The sequence below is a fragment of the Mauremys mutica genome, chromosome 2 (genome assembly GCF_020497125.1).
Source record: "Mauremys mutica isolate MM-2020 ecotype Southern chromosome 2, ASM2049712v1, whole genome shotgun sequence".
Lineage (NCBI taxonomy): Eukaryota > Metazoa > Chordata > Testudines > Geoemydidae > Mauremys > Mauremys mutica.
The window spans coordinates 1717024-1743031 of NC_059073.1; the positions used below are offsets into that span (position 1 = coordinate 1717024).

The 26008-nt window shown below is 48.7% G+C and overlaps 1 long non-coding RNA gene across 1 annotated transcript in view; it reads left to right on the forward strand.

The window, feature by feature from the left end:
- The window catches only part of LOC123362689, a 102623-nt gene extending 92219 nt beyond the window's left edge, over nt 1-10404 (forward strand). The window contains exon 3 of the long non-coding RNA XR_006576517.1: nt 9901-10404. This is a non-coding gene — a long non-coding RNA (uncharacterized LOC123362689). The remainder of the gene's footprint in view (nt 1-9900) is intronic.
- Nucleotides 10405-26008: the final 15604 nt, after the last annotated feature.

Genomic DNA, 26008 nt, shown 5'->3' on the forward strand with positions numbered 1-26008 from the left:
CATAAGGTATGCCTGCACTGCAGCTTGGAGCATGCTCCCTAGGTTAGGTAGACCGACACGTGCAAACTTTGCTCAAGCTAGGATGCCAAAGCAGCAGTGTAGCTGGGATAGCATGAGCAGAGGCTCAGCCTAACTGCCCAAGTACATATCCCAGGGGTCCAGATGGGTTTGTACACTGCTGTGTTTAGTGCGCTAGCTCAAGCAGTACTAGCATGCATAGGCGCCATCTTTATGAGTTGCCGGGGAGTGCTTGACAACCTGCTCCGCCCCAGGCCCCACCCCCACTCCACCCCATCCCCAAGCCCCCACTCCAGCCCATCTCCAAGCCCCCACGCCACCCTGCCTTTTCCCACCCCATCCCACTCCATCCCGCCCCCACCAGCCTCTTCCCACCCCCACTCCACCCCGTTCCGCCCCCTCCCCCAAGCATACTCCACCCTCGCTCCTTCCCCCCCCAGCGCCTCCTGCACACCACTAAACATACAGAAGGCGCTGGAAGGAGGGGGAGGAGCTGATTGGCGGGGCTGCCAGCAGGCGGGAGGTGCTGGGGGGTAGGGAGAGGCACTGATCTTCGGGGCTGCCACTATTTTTTTTCCATGGATGCTCCAACCCTGGAGCACCCATGAAGTCGGCACCTATGCTAGCATATGTCTGTCTGCCCATGCTGGGAAGCATGCCCTCCAGCTCACTGTCAACATACCCAGAGAGAGCCTAGTGGTCTATAGCAGACGCCCACCACAACATCACCCTTGTTGCTCTTGCCTCTAAACTTAACCCAAGGACTCTCAACAGGCTTTTCTCCAGTTTCATACTGGAGTTCTGAGCAATCATACCTCTCTCTTACATACAGTGAAACTCCTCCACCTTTTCTCCCCTGCCTGTCCTTCCTGAACAATTTATACCCATCCATGACAGTGCTCCAATCATGTGAGTTATCCCACCAAGTCTCTGTTATTCCAATCACATCAAAGATCCTTGACTGTACCAGTTCTTCTTGCTTGTTTCCCAGGCTTCTTGCATTCATGTACAGGCACCTAAGAAAACTAGCTGATTGCCCTACTTTCTCAGTATGAATCAGGAGGCCTCCCCCATTTCACCCTCCTCCTCCTTGTGTTTCCTCCCAGTATCCCACTTCCCCACTTACCTCAGGGCTTAGGTCTCCATCCCCCAGCGAACCTAGTTTAAAGCCCTCCTCACCCCTACCTGCGAAGATGCTCTTCCCTCTCTTCGTTAGGTGGATCCCATCTCTTCCTAGCAATCCTTCTTCCTGGAACAACATCCCAGGGTCGAAGAATAAGCCCTTTCTCTGATACCACCTGCGCAACCACACATTTACTTCCACAATTTGATGGTCCCTACCTGGGCCTTTTCCTTCAACAGGAAGGATGGACGAGAACACGACTTGCACCTCAGACTCCTTTATCCTTCTTCCCAGTGCCATATAGTCTGCAGTGACCTGCTCAAGGTCATTCTTGGCATATCACTGGTGCCCACATGGAGAAGTAGGAAGGGGTAGCGGTCCGAGGGCTTGCTCAGTCTTGGCAGGCACTCTGTCACATCCTGAATTCTAGCTCCAGGCAAGCAGCACACTTCACGAGTTTTCCGGTCTGGATGGCAGATGGATGACTCCATCCCCCTTAGGAGGGAGTCCCCGACCACCACTACCCGTCTTGGCTCTATATTTGATTACCCAGACCTAGCACTTCTCCATGCAATACCTCCCATCCCCAGACAGACCTCCTCTGTTACACTTTCTCCCCCTTTGTTTCTCATTGGATAGGGCATGCTGACATGGGTAAAGTCACCCCTGGGAACAGAAAAGATGAAGCCCGGAAGGACACTGCCAGTGACCCTAGCTTTCTATTGGTGTGGTGAGGGGTGTCTAGAGAGAGATAATGAAAACTGTCCCCTTTCCTCCAGCACCACAGCTCTGAAACCATGCCGCATTTGTGTTAAGTGGCCAGTAAGATGTTTTGAAACTGTGCTAAATTGTAGGCTGTCACTTTAAATTTCAGGGCAGGGGGGTTTCCTGGTCCTGTATGCAGGCTAAGCAGTGCTATGGGGAAGTATGTGTTCTGGGCCTAACAGAAATCAGTTTGCAGAGAGACAGCCTAGGGTAGAGTGGTGGGAGATGTGCCTCTTTGTTTTAGGTGACAGCCTGCTTTGTCTGTCTGTCTCTGTCTGTGTCTTTGTTGTTGTGGTTGTGGTAAAGTTCTGGCTTTTAAGAAATAAAGTCATGTTATGTTGCAACCTTCCAGCAAGAGTATTTTATAGTTTTACATGTCTGGTTGTAGGCTAAACATAGGGTTGCCAATTTTCTAATTTCTGAAAACTGGACATTACAACAGCAGATCTGGAACCTCCCTGCCCCTACTATGCCTCTTCCCCCAAAGCCCCGCCCCATCCCACCTCTTCCCCCAAGGCTCCGCCCCTTCCCTGCATATTTCCCCAAGGCCCCACCCCCTGTACCGCCTCTTCCCCCAAGAGCCTCCCACTTACTTCTCAGCCTCCCTTCCCTGCTGCTCTCCCCCCTTTCTCTTCCTTGTCACTTGATCCTCTCCACCTCCCCCCTCCCACCCAGCTGGTCTCCCTCTGCTCTGGGGCTAGGACAGGAGCTGCAGCTCCTGATGCGGAGCCTGCCTGCTCAGGAAATGCAAATAGGAGGCGGCTCCAGCTGAGCTGGTGCTGGCACGGTAACTGGACGTTTGGTGTCCAGTCAGTACATCTGACCGGACACTGTATAGGTCCCCTTTTGACTGGACTTCCCAGGAAAAAAACAGGACACCTGGCAACCCTAGCCGGGCACATAACAATCAGGGAGGAAGATTGGAAGCTGTCACAGACCATAAACAGGAATCTAGCTCTGAGGATGCAGGAACTTGAAATGCCACATCTATTAACCAGGGGAATCCTAGGGATGAGAAGGAAGACTGTAGCACGGCATGCTTCCTTTGTTTGCAGCCTCTTGCTGTCTGGCTAGGTATGATGCAATATTCTCCCTTCGGCCCCCAAGAACTAGTTGCTCACATTCCACTCTCCACACAACCTTTTTTGCATGACTGGCTGCTCATTCCACCAGTGACAATGAATACAGCTCAACAGGTTGTGATGTTAGGGAATGAGCCATTGTGGGAGGCGGGAGGGCATATGGTTAAGGGAAATCTATTAGATTAAAAAAAACAGTTACCTTGACATTTAAAAAAAAAATCAAAGCCCTTCTAATGCTGAGAATCCTTTGGCAGCAGCTGGAGGATTGGGAGTTTGAAACAGAGCAACAATCTTGCTTGGAAGCATTGAAAGGAGAAACTAAGGAAGCTGGTTGGCAGAAGAGATTTCTGTATCCCTTTATAGGTCCTTCTTTTAGTTTAAGTAAAAGAAATCACGTTTAAAGGCTTAGAAGGTAAAGAGAACATCAGGAGGGAGGTAAAAGCATCCACCATGATGCTTATCTTTTCTTTTTAATTTCATTTTTACTCATTTTTGGATAACTGCAGAAAATTGGCATCTTTGCTAAAGATGCACTGGGATCTGGGAACGCTTACAATCAGAAAAAGAGCACGTGTCATTTAATGGTTATTCCTGATGCTCGGAACTGCAGCTGTGTTTATGTGGTTGGCTGACATTGAAACAGAACTGGAATTATTGCCAGGTAACAGGAGGGCAAGCATATAGATGAGTCAATATTTGTCTTATAGGAACACCCATAGTCTCCAGTTAGGATCACAGGTGCTGTGTAATCAGTCAGTCCCTGCTTCATCAGTGCAGACACTCCTGAGCTAGCTGTGCTGCTCCTTACCTCTACCCTTATCTGTCTTTTACTGGCAAAGGGAAGCACTTTTATAGCTCCATCTCCTTTCCCAGTGTGCATTGTTTCCAAGCCTACATTTTCCAAACCACTTGGTTCTGTGCTGGGTCAGTAGCCTGGCTTACAAGGAACATAATTTCCTGTATACCTTACTTCTGCTGGTCTTGCAGACTACTTAACGGAGACCTGGTATATACTTCAAAGTGAGGTTGTGCTGGACGGCGGCACATGGCACACTTGAATACCTACCCAGGGTGCACCACAGTCTGCAGCCACACAAGCACTCCTGGTGAGCATGCACAGTGCTGACGCAAGCAGCCAAGTATGCACGCACATGAGCAACATACAAACTCCGCTAGCTATCTGCTGATGTAACTGGTGAAGACTCAAGTTTGTAGTTTGGACAAAGCCAAAGTGTCACTGTGATTAGCCACCTCCTCCAGGCTTTTAAAGGAATAAATCAAAGATCATCAACGTAGTTTTTACTTTGATGGAACTAGGCTCTTTCCCCTCCTGCCACTGGCCTTGAGAGGGAATGAATATGGCTGGATAAATAACAACCATTAGCTCCTGTGGTGCCCGCTAGAGCTTATATTGCTTCTATTGCACCTGCTGCTTAGTTCTAACCAGACGTCCTGCAAGAGGCACAGCACAGAAGGTACAGCATAAGAGAAGGGGAGGCTATGTGCCCTTCTCATCCTGGGATGCTCTGGGCACCCAAGGGTGCCCCTGTGTAGCTTAAGCAACCCTGGAGGCCTGTCTAAATTACAGCAGCCTCCCAGGTCTGCCTTATAGGAAGCCGTACTGAATGGAATCTTTACCTCCAGCCTCGTGCCCCCAGCCCATTTTCTAAGCCAGCCTTTGTGAGGGGGTCTCAGAAGGCAACTTTAAAGCTGTCTTCCATGGTACCTATACTAGGGGAATCTTCTTCAGCTGAATACAGGGCTCTTAGGGCCCCTCTACACAACTCTGGTCTTTTTAACAGGCATGGAGAGGCTGACACAGGGGGGAGGAGCTCACCCTCAGACTGCTTTTTTTCCCCAACCTTCAGGCAAACGTGGGTTGTCATTCACCCAGCTTCACTCTTCTAGGTGGCAAAGCACTTTCCCCACCTCCACACCTGGGTAGGTATCTGACTGGCAAATGTTGTGCCTGTACTGAAATGTTGACAGTAGCTTCTCTTGATGTCAGTAAGGCTGTCAGAAGCTGACAGCATATTTTTTCTTCTTTTCTTAAATAATGTGGTGTGAAGAGGTATGCTCACGACCAGCACCGCCTCGTGGTCGGACAGGGAGGTGGCAGATTGTCTTCCTCCCAGGCATCCCCATTTCTGACTCCATATCACCCTGTGGTGGTCTGTCTTTCCAGAGACTCTGTCCTCCAGCCAGGTCACATATTCAGGGAACATATAAAGAGTCCAGCAATGCAGGAGCTTTTGGGATTAAGTGGAAGGCCTCAGAGCTCCCCGTCTTGGGTTACGATCTTGCAGCCCAAACCCTTTTATCTTCAGGGTCTTCTACCTCAAACTGAGTTCTCCACATCAGGAATACGCCTTTGTAGTTGTTCCTCTTTAGAAGTTGGTACGGGAGCCAGGGCCCACCTTCTCCACTGGGCTTTGATTCAGGACACAATGGTAGGCAGCACCTTAGGGTGCTATGCAGCTGTCTCCCAGGATCACTCCTTACCAACCCCGTCTCCTCTCCCAGAGTAAAGAACTAAAACACAAAAATAAAGTTGTAACCTTCTGAGAGTCACATGTCCCTTCTTTGTAGGCTTGGTCAGGTCATGACAGCCAGGCCTCAGGCAGCAAGTGCTCTTGGGGTGCTCCTTCTCAGGAACTCAGAGTGCCGGCTGCCACTGGGCTACTCTGCTCTCCTTTTTAAGATCCTCCTCCAGCCTGTTCAGGCTTTGCAGGTGAGTTGGGGGCAGGGCCATCTGGGCCCCAGAGCAGCTCTTTAACCCTTTCCTTTCCAGTGTGGGGTTTGTCCACCCTGTCGCATGTGATCAGGGGAAAATGGTTGTAAAAGGGGAGGTGGAATAATGGTTGGCTAATGGTTTTAGTCAGATTAGTTGTGAAATTGCCTTTTCTACCACTGATGCCAGTCAACAGAACTATGAACTCCAAAACAAAAAACCAGCCAACTCTTGTCTTCTTGGGGGTACAGTAGAAGACTGAAATTTAGACTGTGCAGAGGACTAACACAGGGTCCACACACCAAACAAGTCCTACTCAAATCCTGCTCAGAAGGATCAAAGAGTTCTTCTGTGTGGGAAGATTTTCAAAGGACAAATGGGAGTTAAATACCCATCTCCCACTGAAAGTCTATGGAAGTGTGACAAGGTAGACTCACCCCACACTGGAACAGAAGGGGTTAAAGCAGCGCTCTCAGCAGCCGAAGCCACACCCCCTTGACCCTGCTGGGCATGCGCCAACTGCTGCTGCAGTATAAAAGGGAGCAGCATAGCTCAGTCTGGGCGGTCTGCTGAGGAAGAAGGACATTTGGTAGGGGCTTCAGCCCAGGAGCCGTTACAGCCCTTACCTACGGGAGCCGAAGAGCTTGAGACCTGGACCAGAGTCCTGCCGCTATCAGAACCCCAGGGAGCATCCGGGGCTGAGGAGCCTGGAGGCCCAAATACCCTATGGACCGCTGCTGCAGGAAAGCCAGTAGGGAGTGAGCCATGGAGGGTGAGGGAGTGGTAGCTCCCACCCTCATGAGGTCAGCATGTTTCGCTGGGATTCTCCCCTGACCTACTGGCGGGCCACTCCGCTGCTGTTAGGGCACTGGGTCAGGGCCTCCCTACCAATGCCGCCACCCCTCCCCCGGTGATGGCCCCAGGCACCAGCCACTAGGCCACCCTACCCTACCTCCAAGGGTGGCTGTATTGACTCTGGCTACTAGGCCACCCTACCCTGCCACCAACGGTGATTATATTGACTCCGGCCACTAGGCCATGCTACCCTATAGTCAAGGGTGGTTGTCTTGACTCTGGCCATTGGGCCACACTTCCCTGCAGTTAAGGGGACTCTTATTGACTCTGGCCACGGGGCCATGCTTCCCTGCAGACAAGGGGAGTCCTGTTGACTCTGGCCATTGGACTATACAGCCCAGGGACTGAGCACAACCATACTGACTTAACCGCAAGGCTACCATGCACATACTCCACCCCAGGGTGACGGTGGGGTACTAGCCCCGTGACAGGAAATTAAGCAATTAACTCTCACTCACTTCTCTGAAACTCCCCCTCAGGGTGCAAATGTCTTGGGCTGTCCCTCTGCACAAGGCTGAATTTCACCGTAAGTACATTGGAGAATGGTTTTATGATCTGTAGTATTAAAATTTATGCAGCTACTGTGTTTAGAATTAGATTGAATCATTTTCAGTCTACACTATCGCCTTCCACTTGAGATCTCTGCTTGTCAGCTAGATGGAGCTAAATTACTATTGTTATATGACATTTGGCCCATATTTTATGATTTTTTTGATTTATGTTCTTTGCCTGCGTTCTGCTTGGAAAATTAATTTTAAAAATAATGTATAACCTACCCACACATGCACAGAGATTATTCCAGGCAAGGTCAGTGAATACAAGTAATTTTATTTCAAAAACATATCTGAGAAGAATTAAAGTGTACACATGTATTAATGGTTTATAACAAAAGTCTAATATATTCCTTCATTTATTCAAATCAGAGTTTACATTCTGGAATTATAATATAATTAGGGACTCCAATGTTTGGTGTACATTTTTTTGGTACTTCAATACAAGTTGCCTATTAAGGGTTTAAATATTTCTTGCTCTTAAATAAACAACAGAATCTATTTAACCAGTCAGTTCTTGTACCACAAAGGACAATAGGGTTTGAAATTAATATTACAAGATGAGTCAGCTAGATACAGTAGGCCCAAGTCTTGCCTCATTATATTCATGCAAGTCTTTACCCGGTGACTGTTTTGTTCATAACAGCGCCATCTGTTGGGGAGTTGAAGTCAATGGAATACCACAGCTGGTGTAAAGAAGAATTGGGCTCTCTGTTTTTCTGAGAAGACTTTGGGTTATATTTTTTGTAAACAAAGGAACAAATCCTTGTTCAGGCAACACTCTTTAGGTCCCAGTCCTGCTGCCGCTGAAGTCACTGGCAAGACTCCCATTGACTTCAGTGACTGCAGGATTAGGCCCTCATTGAAGTCCCATTAGATCAGTAATTCAAAGCAATGGGCCTGATTCTGAAGTCACACTAGCATAAGGAAAAACGATCTCCATTACAGTCACTATAGTGTAAAACCAGCATAAGCAAGAGGAGAATCAGACACATTGGGGTTTTTTTAGTTTTAATTATGAATTAGATTATGAGTTTAATTACACCAGTGTAAATTTGGATTAATTCCATTAAAACTATAAACTCAGTGGACTCACTACATATTTATGCCGGTGTTACTGAAATTAGCATTGAATGTGTGTCTTCACTAGTCATAAAGCAATCAGCTCATAACGAACAGTAATGGGATTTGTAGCCATTGTAATGCACCAGAGTGTGAAACATATATGTCTCAAAGACTCAATGAGTAATGTTACAAAAAGAGACCACATTCTGTTCTAGCCCTTAATAAGGCCCCAATCTTGCCAAGACATAGGGTTTGTCTACACTTACGGTGCTGCACTGATGCAATTGCGCCACTGTAGCACTGAGTGAAGATGCTACCTATGCCACCAGGAGAGCTTCTCTCATCGGTATAGTTACTCCACTTCCCTGAGAAGTGGTAGCTATGTTGATGGAAGAAGCCCTCTCGTTCTGAAAACATCTACTCAGTCTGCAGTAGCAGTCAAAAAAGCTAACAGAACATTCGGCACCATTAGGACAGGGATAGATAATAAAACACAAAATATCGTAATGCCTCTATATACATTCATAGTGCATCCACACCTTGAATACTGTGCAGTGCTGGTCGCCCAATCGCAAAGAAAACAAATTAGAATCGGAAAAGGGGCAGAGAAGGGCAACAAAAATGATTAGGGCTCTGGAACTGCTCCCAGATGAGGAGAGATTGAAAAGGCCGGGACTGTTCCATTTAGAAAAAAAGAGAATTAAGGGGAGGGATATGATAGAGGTGTGGGAATAGGGAAGTGTTATTTACCACTTCGCATAACACAGGAACTAGAGGTCACAGTGATATCAAGCCCACAGTACAGCCCTTTGGGGCCGCTGCGCATAAATTAGAATGTCTTTCAGACACCTCCAACTTTGTTCTTCAATTAGCTCCAGGACCAGGGTATTGCAAAGCCAGCATAAAACCACCTTTGCCCCCAAGCTGCTTCAGGAAAAGAGTAACATCAACTTTGCCATTGATTTCCGGAGGAATAGGGTCAGACCCTAAATCAGTGGTCCCCAGACTGTGGGGCATGCCTCTGAGGGGGGTGTGGAGGAACATTCAGGAGGGCATGCACCACCCAGCCCCACTCTGCCCCCAGCCCAGCTCCACTCCGCCCCCTGCTCTGCCCCCAGACCAGCCCTGCCTCTAGCCCCAGCTCCTCCCCATCCCCATCCCCAGTTCTGCCCCCAGCTCCGCCTTCAGCCCAAGCTCCTCTGCTAGGCCAACTATGTAGTTATGGGGGAGGGGCAGACAGATTCCATTACTGGTGGGGGGGGGTGACAGGAAAAGTTTGGGCACCATTGCTGGAGGGCATTTTGTGTGTCCATTTTTAATTTCCAATTTATTTCCAATTCAAGTGGAATATTCCAAAATTGTCACATTTTCTAATCTGCCTAATTTCAGTAAATTAAGACCCCCACATCACACACACATAAATGTTAATGCACTGGAGGTTGCATCAGGAAACGGTGACTCGTAGTGCCAGGCTTAAAAGCTGTATAACAGAGAATCTGAGAGCTGAGCGTACACAGGTTTTTCCTAGTCCTCAAATAAGATCTAATTTATCTCAGTATTTACATAAACACACGAGACAGAAGGGCTACAAATATCCCACATCACAGCAGCTGCTGAATATGCAGCACAGTCCCATTGCTGAGCATTTATGTTCAGCAGTCTCTTCTGATTTAAATATTTTAGCTGTTACTTTGCTTTTGCTTGTTACAGTCATAAAAAGGTTGCCGTGCAGTGTGAACCTAAGAGCCAGTTTGCAGGGACGACTGGCAACATGGAATCCAGAAGTGAGAACATCTCAAGCTGTTCAAGTTCTTCTCTCTCTGAAGCCTACAGCTGCTTCTGTTAAGGACAGCAGAGCTTTCTGCGAGCATTACAGCTGGAGTAGAGATGTTTCCATCTGCACAACCGCAGGTGGCTGTACAATTAACCGAGTGCATTTCCAGAGCTGTGAAGAGCCATCTAATAAGATCTCCAGCATTGCTACTGTACATCTGTTCAGGCTACAATTAACTAGAAACAAATCTGTTTTCTTTAAACTAAGTATTTCAACTTGCAGACACGCCTGTTTCAACAAAATTAATGTCATGCATATATTAACAGTAAATTATTTGAGAGTGTGAACAAAATGCTGCATTGAACTACAGACCAATATCATTTCAGTGATACTATGGTTGAAGTGTTTCTTTTATAACTCCCTACTTTCAGTGCTTTGCAAAAGGGAAAGGGAAAATGGTTGTGATTAAATAAGAATAAACACAAATGTTTGCCCAAGATGCAAACTGACCCAAATCAGAACTTTCTTATTTTGAGGTTCAGAACAGCGAAGAACAAGCTACAGAACTCATGGTCTCTGTGACTAAGTATATGCTCCATTTTCTGGAGTGCCATATAGCCATCTAATACTGGACTCTATAGTTACACAAGAGCAAATCTCACAACAGACCAGCATATCCTCAAGAGGACAGGACATGATAACATGAAGATTTATTTTTAGAGGGGCTATCATAGGGGCCAGTTTATTAATCCATTGGCTTCAGTGGGCTTGTAAAGAGGATGACTACTCCACTGGTTAGAATGTTAACCTAGGCCTTGATAAATACAAGTTAAATTCCCTCCAGCACCAGATTTCCCATGTACCTTTGAGCAAGTCACATAGTCTCTCTGTGCCTTAATTCCCCATCTGTGAAATGGGTATAATGGTATGGGGGGTGGGCTTGGAAGGATTAATACATTAATGATTGTGAGATGCTCAGTTACTACGGTAATAAGGGCCTTCTAAGGAATTTGATCCAATAAGCTTCACTTCCTGCCCTCAAGTGTCATTGCCACCTGCATTTCCTTTTGTTTTACCGATCAGTACCTCACTGAGGAACTAGAACTTGTGAGGCCTAACCATCACAGTGGGCTGCATAAACTGGCTGCCAACCAGGATGGAAGGGAGGCAAGTGGGAAATGCACCTACACCACTAGGCGAAGTTGAAAAGCCAGCAATCTCAGCTTGTGCACTGCCCACCTGCAAGGACCTGGAGAGACAGCTGAGCCCTCTTTCCTTGCAGGAGGAGGAAGCCTCTGAACAGACGGTTGCCTCTGAGAGTCCCCCTCAGAGCCAAGATTGATAAATTACTCTGTGAAATCTGAATGAGCTTTTGGGAACCGTTCGAAATTCCTTTGAAACTAATCTCAATCCAAGAGTGCCGGAGGTATGTTCAGAGTGGAATTTTTTTTTTTTAAAAGCTGTCACTCAGAACCCTCTCTTCTCTACCCAGGGCCGGCTCCAGGCACCAGCCCAGCAAGCAGGTGCTTGGGATGGCCAATGGAGAGGGGCGGCATGTCCGACTCTTCGGCGGCAATTCGGCAGCGGGTCCCTCACTCCCTCTCAGAACGAAGGACCTGCCGCTGAATTGCCGCCGAAGACTGAAGGCGGTGGTAGTGCCGCAGATCGTGATCACGGCTTTTTTTTTTTTCTTTTTGCTACTTGGGGCGGCAAAAACCCTGGAGCCGGCCCTGTCTCTACCATTCATTTGACATCAGATGAAGGATGCAAACGTCTGAAAGACAACTTTAAAGATGGAATGTTAAAATATTTACTTTTACATTATGTAACCATTGAAACATTTCGCGCTCCTACTGACAAGTGGCAGCAACATGCGCTGTATTTGTCAGTAGCCTACATGGTAATTTTGCACCGAATATTGTTGGGCATCTGTATCTTAGAGTGGCTCAGAGGTGTAAGACACATGCAAATTCAGCTCATGTGCTGAAGCTTCCCCATTGCACTCTGCTGCTGAAAACAGAAGGCCAAATTCAACCCTGCAGCAAGCACTCCTGTAATTAGCGGGAGATATACTCCTTCCTCCAGGCCTTATAGCAGATTCCAAGAGGTATGCACGAGACTTGCATGCTATATTATATAACTGAGAATGATCAGTATCAATTGTCTCTGCCCCATTTCTATAAAGGCTGCTCTGTCTTCATGAGCGCTCCTGTGTGTGAGAGCAGAAGTGACAAGGCCAGGGAGGAAGGCAAAGCACCATTTGCCATCTGTCAGCACAGGCACTTCCCTAGCAGACTGGGGGTGAAAGGCAGTGAAGAATCCCCAGCAAGGAAATGGTACTTCTTGTCTTTTCTCAAAACACCTGGATGGAGTTGTATCAACTAAATCAGAGAAGAGCCCTGTTTTCATCACTGTGTTTCTTCTATAGAAATTAATGTCCCTGGCGCTTAACTGTGCGGGTAGGACAGGAGCCAAAACTGCAAAGAGAAACAAGATGGTTCTAGCCTCAGACATATGCTCCTTTTCCTTTAACAAGGGACTTCTACCTAAACACCCCTCCCTTTTACGGTCCAATTGTGCCATGGCATTGAGCACTCTTGACTCAGCACCTTGCGTGTTCGGTCCATTCGTCTGTGCCAAACCTCAGAGATGCCCGTTTATGGAGAGGAAAGGCAGTGAAGAATCTATTCATTTGTTTTCCCACTGGAAGAAAATACATTCTCTCCAAAACCAGAACCAAAGAGGGAAGCAGCACCATGTGATAAAGGTAGATTAAATGTGCGCCCGCTGGGAACGCTGGGAGTGTTTATTCTTTGTTGCTGAGAAAAGGTACAATGTATAATGAGTAATAATGCGTAATCAGAGTGTGAGATAGCACAGGACTGACCTGTGTACTTGGAAGTGAATGAATGTGCATGCATGCACACACACGCCTTGGAGAGCAGGTTAAGAGGCATCCGTCCCCAGGAATATGTTTTGCAGCTACTTGACGCTTGCTGCAATCTGCTGCATTCCAAACAAATTGCTCTTTATAAGGTTTTATTTTCCCGATCCTGCGTGGCAGTATCCAGAGGGAGGCGATGGACTCCATCAGAGAGAGGGAAAAGCTCATTCTTTCCCTGAGAATGCTGGGGGGATTTTTAACAAGCCCCTGAGAGCTCCCTCCAGTAGATCACTGCCAGGGCTGCCTAGGTCGCTGTCTAGGTCGGAGTGGGGCAATTTGTCCCAGACCCCAGGCCCCGCAGAGGCCCCCACGAGAATATAGTATTCTATAATATTGCAACTTTTTTTTATGGAAGAGGCCCCCAAAATTGCTTTGCCCCAGGCCCCCTGAATCCTCTGGGCGGCCCTGATCACTGCCCTGCCCAAATTCTGAGGACGAGATGCTCCTTGGGTCCAATCCTGCAAGGTCTCGAGGTTGCTCTCATGGACACTAGCTAATTCAATGGGCGCTGAAGCTGCTCAGCACCTTGCAGAGTGACTTAAAGCCTGGCAGGATCAGTGCCTTAGACGCAACCCAAAATCGTGATGCAATTTCCTAGTTTTTCGACAGTTTCATGGGATTTATTTGTTCTGAAGTTGTGAATGCCCCCTCATAGAGTTCAAGCCGTGGTTCACTGAACTGGAATTGCAGTTTAACACTACAATGCAAAACAACAATTGGGAGCTTTCATGCTACTTCGCTGTCTAGGTCGGAGTTCATTAAAGTGGATCCGCTGTATTTGAAAACACTTCAGCCGTGCTCTATATTTAACCGGTATATTTTATAGATCTGGGGGCATAAAAATAACACCAAATCTACTACCTTATGTACAACATAAACTTACACATGAATTCATGCTTTAAATACAAATGAAAGCTTCCGCTATCACTATCAGTATTTGCAGGGCCGGATTAAGGCAGGGGCTTTGGGGGCTGCAGTCCAAGGGGGCTCCTGCAAAAATAATTCACAGGCAGCGATCTCCAACTCCGGGCAGCTAAAAGTCCTGCAGCGCAGCAGGGCGCTCAGGCAGGCTGACTGGCTGCCACAGCCCCGCACCACTCCCGGAAGCGGCCAGCTGCTAGCACGTCTCTGCAGTCTCTGGCGGGGGTGGGGGAGAGAAGTGGGTTTGCACGCTGCCCCCGCCCCCAGCACCGTCCCCTACAGGGGGGTGGTGCTTGCGGGCGCAGGCAGCGCACTGAGACATGTTGTCCCCCTCTCCTCAGGGGCTGCAGAGACATGCTAGCAGCTGGCCACTTCCAGGCACGGCGTGGGGCCAGGCCAGGCCGGCAGCCTGCTGAGCCCTGCTGCACCACCAGCGGGGAGCTACCTGTGGTAAGTGCCTCCCAGCCAGAGCCTGCACCTCGCACCCTCTCCTGGCACCCTAACCCCCTGCCCCAGATCAGAATCCCCCTCCTGCACCCAAACTGTCTCCCAGACCCCACACCCCTGTTGCCGGCCCAAAAGGCCTGAGGCAGCAAACAGTGATTCGTTGCCCGGAGTGCCTCGCTCCAATTAGACACACCAGGGTGGAGAAGCAAAAAAAGTTTATTTGAGATCTCAAAGCGCGTGCTCGGAGACACAGTCAGGTCTCAGATCAAGCACACCCCAGAAAAGCAGCTCTCTGTCTTTATACATGATCTTAGCTAAGCATGTCTATTACCCCCAATGCCCAGCTTCCCCCTCCGCCCCCCTCTTCTCCCTCCTTTTTAGTTCCCATACAGCAAATACATTATGAAGCAGCAATTACTCTAAACAGGTTAGATCATTCTTGGCAAAAAACATATTATCTCGTTAGTAACTTTTCTTGACCGGTCATTCTGTTTCACTCCCTTTAGCCAGGTGCAAGCAGGCTGTATAATTGCCTCCTGGTACTGATAACTAGTTGCCACACATTCCATTCTTTCCATCTAGCCTGTGGGGTTAATTAAAGTCTAAACATGGACGCGGTTCGGACAAGCAGAGGCCTAATACAGGGAGCCTTCATTGGCACTGTCATTTTCCACCCCTCTGTCAACACTGGGTCATGCCTGGTGCCACCAACAATTCCCTCCTTTGAGAATACTCAACAAACCTTTGGCTGAGTGTTCTCATATACTGTGGACAAAACGTAATTGAGTTCTATGGAGCTGGGGCTGTCAATGAGAGGGTACATAGGGACCTTCGGGGCATGGGGGGTACAAAGTTTACGGAGGAGCAGTTAGAGAGATTAAACTCTTGGGCAAAGCAAATCTTCAGGTTCTCATACGTATTTGACTCTAATTTGTTAGGGATTTCCCTCCATCCCGCATGTGCCTGGGGAGAAACGGGAGTTAATGAGAGGAGTGTTCCCATAGCAAAGAGTAACATTGTGGCAAGCCCTAGGCCTGGATCCATACTGGGCAAGTGATCCTAAGGCCTAACAATTACAATTCCCCAAATACCCACAAAATTACTACTACTAACAACAAGCAGATTAAAAACAAAAGGGACCAAGCCCACAGGTTAGGCTGGCCCTGTGAAAATAAACACAGCCAACGCTCAGAGTGTTCACGGGGAGTGCGCTGTAACTGTCCAAAGGGGTCACAGGGCATTCCCAGCAGGCCTTACTGTTGCCTGAATAACAGTTTAAGTCCCAGATCGTCGTTGGCAGTCTTCTCCGCAGGTTGGACGGTCCACCGTTCAGGAGCTGGCACTGCTTTCAGACGGGAGTAGTGGATCCAGTTCTTGTATCCCTCGACCTTTGCTGCTGTGTGGGTGATCAGCAGGACGGTGTGAGGTCCCTTCCACTTCTCTTGGAGAGGCTCGTCCTTCCAGGTACGAACGAGAACGGAGTCACCAGGCTGCAGGGAGTGGACAGGGGCATCCAGCGGGAGAGGCTGCAAATCTTTGGTATACCTGTGGAGAGAACAGAGAACAGCAGACAGAGAGCACATGTACTGAGATAAGAAACCGCAGCCTACCTCCCACTCCCCTAACAGAACCGGTGTACCATTCATAGGCCATGCCCTCCCAAACATAATCTCGAAGGGACTAAGCCCTAACCTGCCCTTTGGGAGAGCACGAACTCGGAGCAAAACAAGGGGTAAGGCATCAGGCCACCGAAGAGAAGCCTCTTGGCAGACCTTTGAGAGATGCCGCTTGAGTGTCTGATTAGTACGTTCCACTACTCCACTGGCCTGTGGTCGCCATGGAGTGTGGAGCTTCCAGGTGATTTGTAGAACATCCGAAATCCCCTGAATGACTTGCGATGTGAAGTGTGTTCCATTGTCAGATTCCATCCACTGGGGGAGTCCAAAGCGAGGAATGATCTCCTTGACAAACTTGAGAGCCACAGTTCTGGCAGTGTTGTTTCGGCATGGGAAGGCTTCAGGCCATCCGCTGAATCGATCCACCATGACAAGGAGGTACCTGAACCCTTGGGTCCGGGGGAATTCAGTGAAGTCTACTTGCCACACCAATCCTGGCCCTGGGGTAGGTTCCAGAGTGGCTGGTGGCACTGACACTCCTGGTCGAGGGTTGTTCTTTTGACAGACTAAACAATCAGCCTGTACCTGGGAAGCCAGGGGTCTTAATCCAGAGGTTAGAAAATACTTATTCATAAGCTGGGTGAGAGCCTCCCTTCCAGCGTGAGTGGTCTGATGTAGTTTCTGTAGTACTGGCCGTATTAGGCTTTTAGGTAGGAGGATTTTTCCTTCTGTGGAGTGGAGCCATCCCTCCTTTTCCTGGAGCCCAAGGGAGTCGGCCAGATTCCTTTCTTCACGAGAGTACTGAGGGGCTGGGAGCTCACCCACTGATGGGATGAGGGCATGCACATGGGCCTCCTCAGCTTCCAATGGTTCCAAGGTGGCAGCCCGCTTGGCTTCCCTGTCGGCCCTGGCGTTGCCCTTGGCTACGTCCTGGTCTTCTCGTTGATGAGCTTTGCAGTGCACCACTGCTACCTCTGAGGGGAGCTGCACCGCTTCCAGAAGCCGGAGAATCTGTGTCCCATGCTTGACCGGGGACCCCTGAGCTGTAAGCATTCCCCTTTGTTTCCACAGACCAGCGTGAGCATGCAATACCCCAAAAGCATATTTTGAGTCAGTAAAAATATTAACCCGTTTGTCTTTTGCCAGTTCAAGTGCACGGGTTAATGCTACAAGTTCAGCAAGCTGGGCAGATGTTCCAGCAGGTAAACTCTCTGCTTCCACTGTATCGTAGAGGGTCACAACAGCATAGCCAGCCCTCCTTTGCCCATCTATGACAGCACTGCTCCCATCAGTATACCACTCACAGTCTGCATTTGAGAGCGGTTGATCTTTTAAATCTGGACGGCTGGAGTACTGGGCATCTATGATTTCTAAACAGTCATGTTCCTGCTCCTCTGTTTCTGGTAACATAGTGGCTGGGTTGAGGGAGGGGCAGGTCTGCAGGGTAACTTCAGGATTTTCTAGGAGTTTAGCCTGGGTACCGAGCTACCCGAGCCTGCGTGAGCCAGAGACCACCCTTAGTGTCCAGCAGGGCTTGAACCATATGAGGGGTATACACCTGCACAGTCCCCCCCAAAGTCAGTTTCTCTGCTTCACCAAGCACTAGGGCAGTTGCCGCGACAGCTCGCAAGCAAGCTGGCCACCCCTTGGCAACTTGATCCAGTTGTTTAGAGAAATATGCCACAGGACGTTTCCAAGTGCCTAATAATTGAGTAAGCACCCCAAGAGCCACTCCCTTCCTTTCATGCACATACAGTTGAAACGGCTTAAAGATGTCTGGGAGACCGAGTGCTGGAGCTTCCATTAGCTTTCTCTTTAACACTTTAAATGCCTTGTCAGCTTCTGAGGACCAGTGAAAGGGATCATGATCCATTCCCTTAACACATTCATACAAGGGCTTAGCCCACAGTCCGAACTCTGGGATCCATATTCTGCAAAAGCCTGCCATGCCCAGAAAAGCCCTGAGCTGTTTACGATTGCTTGGGATAGGAATTTGACAGATGGCTTCCTTCCTCTCGTTTTAAAACTGTCTCTCCCCCTGTCTTATGTGAAATCCTAAGTACTGTACTTCTGAGAGGGCAATTTGAGCCTTGCTCTGAGCTACCCGGTATCCTCTGAGTCCAACAAAGTTCAGGAGGCTCACAGTGGCGTGGAGGCAAGGGGTTAATCCCACCGCCCCTATTAACAGGTCGTCCACATACTGCAGGAGGAGAATCCCGTCCGGAGTATTCCACTCCTCCAGGTCTTTGGCCAGAGCCTGGCCGAACAGCGTGGGGGAGTTCTTAAATCCCTGTGCTAACACAGTTCAGCAGAGTCTTAACCCGTTCATTAACTGCCCTCAGGTCCTGGACCAGCCGATAGGTGCCATTGGGCTTTCGAACAGGCAGGATGGGGGTGTTCCAGGCTGACTGGCATTCTCGCAGTACCCCGTACTTCAGAAACTGATTTATAGTTTCCTGCAGCCCTTCTCTGGCCTCCCTCTTTATCGGATACTGCTTGATCCGCACCGGACTTTTTCCTGGCAGGAGCTGAACTTTAATGGGGGTGTGATGTGCTGCCTTTCCTGGGACCCCCGATGCCCATACTAGAGGAAAAACCTGGTCCTCCCACTGGCTCCACTCTGGGGCTTGCATGGCTGAGGGCTCAACTGCAAGAGTCATTATCCAGGCATTCTCTGGGGGCAAGGTGAGGGTGATTTCATCTTGGGTGAAGTGCAGGGTGGCACCTAAGCGACAAAGCAGATCCCGTCCCAGTAGAGGCGTTGGGCAGTCGGGGAGGTAAACCAGCTTGTGGGAGAGAGTTCTGTCTCCCAAAGCACATTCTGCTGGGGCATACACTGGACATTTGATTCCTTTTCCTGTAGCGCCGACCACAGTGAGGGAATCTGCCACAGGCAGCTGGAGGGGTTGATTTACAGCGGTTCGAGCTGCTCCAGAGTCTACTAAAAAGTCTATTTCAGAATTTCCCACCCGCATTTTTACTCGGGGTTCCGGGGGCAGGATAGTCCGTCTCCCCTGACACCCCTAGTCTTGATTCTCTGCTGCCATCATAGGGGTATCTTCCCTCTCGGGGCACTCATTTTTCCAGTGTCCCTCCTTCCGGCATATGGCACACTGATTGCGACCCAAACGCCTTTCCTGTGAGCCAGGGCGCCCACGTCCACGACCTCTCATTCCCCCGGCCCCTTCCACCTCCTTCCTGAAACTTTCTCTTGTCACTGGCCTGTACTGCTGCAACCATCATCTTCACTTGCCTTTGCTATAACCTGATTCCTCTCCACTTCAGATAACAGGGTCCTCATAAGGATATTACAGTCATCCCAGTCAGGCTTGTGACTGGCAAAACATCCCTCAAAAACCGAAATAAACTTGCTGGGATTCGTGGAGAATTCCCCTGCCTGTGCCTTAAAGGCTGCTAAGTCCACTGGGTTAAAAGGCACATGTGAGTAAACTAGCATAGTAGTGGCCCGGCGCCCCTCTGCTCCCGGGCGAGCCACCACAGTCTCAGTAATCAACGGATAAAATCCCACTGAAGGAGCAATCTCTGAAACCTGAGGCACCTGGTCTTTATACGGTGGGGGTGTAGGAGCCAAAGGGGACACCGACTCTGCCATTACAACCGGGGAGGGGTTCGGGGAACTAACAGTGACTGCCGAGCCTGTCGGAGTCAGATTACACTCTTGCAACAGATCTGACCTATCTCTCAACAACATAAACAACTGTGCATACATAAATTCATTCCACTTATTCATTCGCTGACAAAACAAAGCTAATTGAAGGATCATGTTGTAATTAAGTGATCCCTCCGGTGGCCACCTTTCCTGGCCCTCTAGCTGATACTGAGGCCAGTTTACTGTACAGAATCTTTTCAGTTTACTTTTAGTCAATAGATCTTTTTCAAACACTTTCCAATTCATCAGAATGCATTCTAAGGGTGTACACCGTACCCTGCCTGTACTCTGTCCCTGCCCCATACCTATGGGAAGACACTGGGCGTCCCCAGGTCTTAACAGGCAAACAAAAGGTTAACAGCACTGGACTGTTCCTACCTTATTCACGAGACCGGTTCCCCACCGTCGCCCGTAGCTGCTTCTCCACTATCTGAGCGCATTGCACCGTAGTGCCCTCCGGGGTCGACCACACCGCGTCTCCGCCGAGGCCCCCGATGAAGTCACCGGAGCGCGCTAGGCATCGGTCGTCGCCGCAATCCGTCGACCTCCAGGAGGGGTCCGGGCAAGGCTAAATTTAGCCTCAAGCCCACCCAGGGACGCCAAAACTGTTGCCGGCCCAAAAGGCCTGAGGCAGCAAACAGTGATTCGTTGCCCGGAGTGCCTCGCTCCAATTAGACACACCAGGGTGGAGAAGCAAAAAAAGTTTATTTGAGATCTCAAAGCGCGTGCTCGGAGACACAGTCAGGTCTCAGATCAAGCACACCCCAGAAAAGCAGCTCTCTGTCTTTATACATGATCTTAGCTAAGCATGTCTATTACCCCCAATGCCCAGCTTCCCCCTCCGCCCCCCTCTTCTCCCTCCTTTTTAGTTCCCATACAGCAAATACATTATGAAGCAGCAATTACTCTAAACAGGTTAGATCATTCTTGGCAAAAAACATATTATCTCGTTAGTAACTTTTCTTGACCGGTCATTCTGTTTCACTCCCTTTAGCCAGGTGAAAGCAGGCTGTATAATTGCCTCCTGGTACTGATAACTAGTTGCCACACATTCCATTCTTTCCATCTAGCCTGTGGGGTTAATTAAAGTCTAAACATGGACGCGGTTCGGACAAGCAGAGGCCTAATACAGGGAGCCTTCATTGGCACTGTCATTTTCCACCCCTCTGTCAACACTGGGTCATGCCTGGTGCCACCAACACCCCCTCCTGCACCCCAATCCCCAGGGCCACTCTAATTTTTTTGCCGCCCCAAGCAAAAAAAAAAAAGCGCCGCTCCCCCGTAACAACCCCTCCGAGCACCACGCTACCCCGCCGAAACAACCCCCTCCGAGTGCCACCCCGCTGCGCTGTAACAACCCCCCTAGCGCTGCGCAGCCCCGCCGAAACAACCCCCCCAAGCGCCGCGCCGCCGAAACACCTCCCTCCCTCCAGCACCGCTCCGCCCCGCCAAAACAACCCCCCAGCGCCGTGCTGCCCTGCCAAAACAAGCCCCCCCGAGTGCCCCGCTGTAACAACCCCCCCCAAACGCTGCGCCACCCCACTGTAACAACCCCCCGAGCGCCACCCTGCCCCGCCGAAACAACCTCCCCCGAGCACTGCCATGCCCTGCCAAAACACCCCCCTGAGTGCTGCCCCGCCGTGCTGTAACAACCCCCCCAGAGCTGCCCCGCCCCACCGAAACAACCCCCCCGAGCATCGCACCACCCTGCCGTAACAACTCCCCCGAGCACCACCCTGCCCCGCCGAAAAAACCCCCCCGAGTGCCACGCTACTGTAACAACCCCCCCGAGTGCCGCGCTGTCCTGCTGTAACAACCCCCCCCCCGAGCACCGCCCTGCCCCACCGAAACAACCCCCCCCGAGCACCGTGCCGCCAAAACACCCTCCCCCCCCAGCACCGCCCCACCCCACCCCACCAAAACAAACAACCCCTGAGCGCCGCCCGGCCGAAACAAACAAAAAAAAACCCTCGAGTGCCACCCCGCTGAACCAAAAACAAACAAACAAAAAACCCGAGTGCCGCCCCGCCACCCGAAGATTGGCCGCCCCTTACAAGGTTCCGCCCCAAGCACGTGCTTGGTCGGCTGGTGCCTGGAGCCGGCCCTGCCAATCCCCTGCCCCATCCCCTTCCTGCACCCAACTCCCTCCCAGGAAAAAGACCTGTATACAGGGGCCCCACAAAATCTAATAGCCCTGGGCCTACAAGAGAGTTAATCTGGCCCTGGGTGTTTCCCTAGTTTATACACTATGCCGCTCTGCTTTTTCCTTCTGATTCAGCTGTAATCATGAAAACAAAGCTACCATGTGCACGATACCATTGTGTTCTGACACAACAGACTATCAGACTATGATCAGACTATGATCATTTATCCTGACACATTTCCTTTTTTGTACTTTTTTTTCCCCTCCCATCTCACTTTGTATTCTCAAAGTTGCAAGAAAGGCCTGGTGTTTCCCAGCCGCATGAGTGGGTTTATCCTGACATAATGATACCGGATACCGTGACCCTGGGGGAAGGCAAGCCCAACCTTTGAGATGTTTTGCCTTGTTTGGAGCCTACAACAATTGCTCAAACAGTGTAGCGGTTCATTAAGCAACTAGTACAGAGAGGTGAGAATATAACAAGTCCATCTTCATGCTGATTCTGGCTGTTTTAATCTCTTCCCATGGGATTGGGTGGGGCTCCCTGGGTCATTAAAACTGACTCTTCAGATCCTGTCTAATCAGAGTCCTTAGCATGAGATAAAAAGTAGTAAAACAGATTGCTTTGAACCAATGGGGAAATAGCTCTTGGAAAGGCTTCAGTACTATTTCCTAAAGACAACTTAATACATTAAAAATACACTATGTAGCAATGTAAAGGATTTAGTTATGTACCAGGAAAGTACCATACCGCAGCTGCTGTTTACTTAGGAATGGCCTTGAAGTAAGCACACCGTGCTCATCGGGGTGTATTTTTCTCATCTGAATCCATGTATAAAGTGACATGTTTTGCTTTTAAGTTCTGTGTTAGCCCACTAAAGTGCCAAAATCACCTCCAGTCACATGACAAACATGTCACCGAAAACATAGTCCAAACCCCCATTTGTTCTTGTCTCGATTTATTGGTTCATAAATTTTAACCTGCAGCACAGGGCAACGCTTCACACTAGTTCAGGGTAAAATGAATCCCAGGGCCAACCAAAGGACTACGCACGGCCTAAATTCTACATAAGCCGTATTATGAGTTGGTTTGCAGTTGTGCATAGGCCTTTTTGCTGGCTGAATTCCACCCAAGAGAGGAGAGAGAAAAAAGACAGCGATGAGCAGAACACAATCCTTGTGCCCTGTTCCTGCAATTGGCTCTATGTAGGCAGGCCCCTGTGCCCATACACAGAGCCTTACAGAAGCCATTGGAGTGCCATGCAGTGGATCACCTGCATGGAGCTGAATGATCAGGGCCCTGATGAACTGCAGAAGTAAAGGTGGTTTAATACTAATCGGGTACATTAAATTAATGGCTGTTAACGTTAATTTTACAGCTTTGTTTTGTTTTTAAATTGACGATTGTATTAAATTGTTTTTAAATTGACACTGGGGAAAATGGAATTATTCCACGACGAAAGAGTTTGTCCACTTTATTTTAGAGAACACACTAAGGGCTTGTCCACACTTACAGCGCTGCTACCTACTCCAACGGGAGAGCTTCTCCCATCAGGGTAGGTTCTCCACCTCCCTGACAGGCAGTAAATATGTCAACGGCAGAAGCTCTCCCATCCACATAGCATGTCTAAATTGGGAGTTTTGTCAATATAACTGCATCGCTCAGAGGTGTGGAAAATCCATACCCCTGAGCAACTTACTTCTACCAACATAGGTTGTAGTGTAAACCAGGGATAAGTAAACACCAGGTTTCCTTTAGTGGATGCCACAAAACATGAGCTTGATCCAGGAATTACTGAGTAAAATCTCATGCCCTGTGTGATGCAGGAGGTCAGTCTAGATCAGAGGTCTGCAACTTTTCAGAAGTGGTGTGCCGAGTCTTCATTTATTCACTCTAATTTAAGGTTTCGCATGCCAGTAATACATTTTAACGTTTTTAGAAGGTCTCTTTCTATAAGTCCATAATATATAACTAAACTATTGTTGTATGTAAAGTAAATAAGATGTTTAAAATGCTTCATTTAAAATTAAAATGCAGAGCCCCCCTGGACCAGTGGCCAGGACCTGGGCAGTGTGAGTGCCACGGAAAATCAGCTCGCGTGCCGCCTTTGGCACGTGTGCCATAGGTTGCCTACCCCTGGTCTAGGTAATCAGAAGGGTCCCCCTGGCTTTGAAATCTATGATGGCGTTGTTCTTAGTTTGACCAAACCGCACCAGGATTTGGCATATGCCAGAAGAGCTTGACAGCTAATCAGAATACATGATTATCAAATAAGCTGCAGAATTGTTACGAACAAGTGGAGGATGGCTCATTCATTCTCTATAATTGATGGCTTAGCTTTTATGACCTCAGATAATTAAAGCATTAGCCATTTGTCTTTTATGGCCAATATAGTACAGTTTATTTTTCAAATGCTCAAAGCTATTAAAGATGATGAATGGAAGAAAGAAAGAAAATAAAGAAGTTAAGCAGTGAGATAATTTTCTTGAGACAAGACACTGTACCTGGCACTGGCGTTCAGTTCACTACCAATGGACAAACTTTGCTTGGGTTACTGACACGAATAGTCCCATTGATTTTAGTGTGATTACTGTCTTCAGGAAGTTCAACCCCCCGCAGCGAGTCATTTGTATAGAGACCGGAGCATAGGCTGGCAGAGGAATGGATCTTTTCTTGCTCTCATTTTTATTTATACAGTAACAGCAATTGAGATGTACGGCCCTTGTGCTAGGTGCGTTACATGCACAGAGGAAGAGACAGTCCTGTCCCAAAGAGCTTTCAAATTAAATAGACAAGACAGAGACAAGTAATATTATCCCCATTTTACAGATGAGGAACTGAGGCACAGAGAGATTGCCCAGGGTCACACAAGTTCATGTCAGTGCTGGGAATTGAACCCAAAACTCCTGGGTCCCCATCAAGAGCTTTAATCACAGGATCATCCTTCCTGTCTAACATCTATGATTTATGCCATGAATACCAAATTATGAGTGATATCACTTGTGATCCCAAACACCCTGCATTTGAAAAGCCAGGGTTACACATTTGGTCCCCTGGTAGGTTGAGAGCTATGCTGAAGCACAATCTAGGGGCTGGAACTTATGGGCCTTAATTAATTAATAGACATTAATAATTAATAACTTCACAGTTAATAACTTTGCCCTCCACAGTTCTAAATTAAGTTATAAATAACAGCAATAAAATGAGCTATAATATGTTCATACTTGAAGGTGCCTTCCAGAAAAAGTATAGGCCATGGCCTTTGTGTGTGTAATAACACCGCCATTTTACACTCCTGTACTGTTTTTTTACCCTATAATCCCATAAAAATATACAGATACAAACAAATACAACTACAAATGCAAATAAATACCCCTTGCCCCTCACCCCTCCAGTACCTAACGGGGGTGCGTAAGTGATCTTGGATGCATTTGGCAGGTAGGTGAAGTGAGACCAGGTGACCAACTTTTCCAAACCTGGGTTCCTAAATTTAGGCACCTAAACGAGAGTGGCATGTTGCTGAGAAATGCCCGAGCACTTGCGATTCCCACTGACTTCATTGGGAGTTTACCTAACTAATAGATCAGAATCAGAAACCGAAAACCCAGGTCAGCAACTGGTGCTCTGAACGGGACTGCTTTCAGGATAAGGCACTTTTTGCATTTGTACAGCACCTAGCACAGTGGGGTGCTGGTCTGTGAATAGGCCTCCGAGGTGTTACAGTAACACAAATAATAAATAACAACAACAACAGAGAGGGGCATTGAGTCAGACCCTCAGGATATGTCCCAATTTTATTTACTGGTAACTATTTCTGTAGCACCGTAAGCCTGCCCGGCAATTTACAGACAGAGCGGGAATTCCTCCTCAAAGGGTACATGTACATTGCATGTGGCAGCAAGTCTCAGAGCCAAGGTCTGCAGACTCAGGCTCACATTACAGCGCTAATAATAGCTGTGTAGACACTTGAGCTCAGGAGGAAACTCGGCCTCTGAAGCTCCCCCGCTTCCCTAGGATTCAGGGCCCAAGCTCCATGGTGCATCGCACTGTACAGTGACACAACTCCTCCTGGTGAGTACACCCTGCGCCAATGCAAAGAGCCAAGGATGCATGCACACAAGCGATATACAGACTGCGGCTGCTGTATGCCAGTGTAACTTGTGGCGGCAAAACCTTCTAGTGTAGACATGGCCTTAGGAGTCAAAGCTGTACCTCTTTAACAATACCCATATGGGTAAACTGGTACAACCCCTCTAGTGTGTATGAAGTTGTACTGATATACATAATTATTAATAATTATGA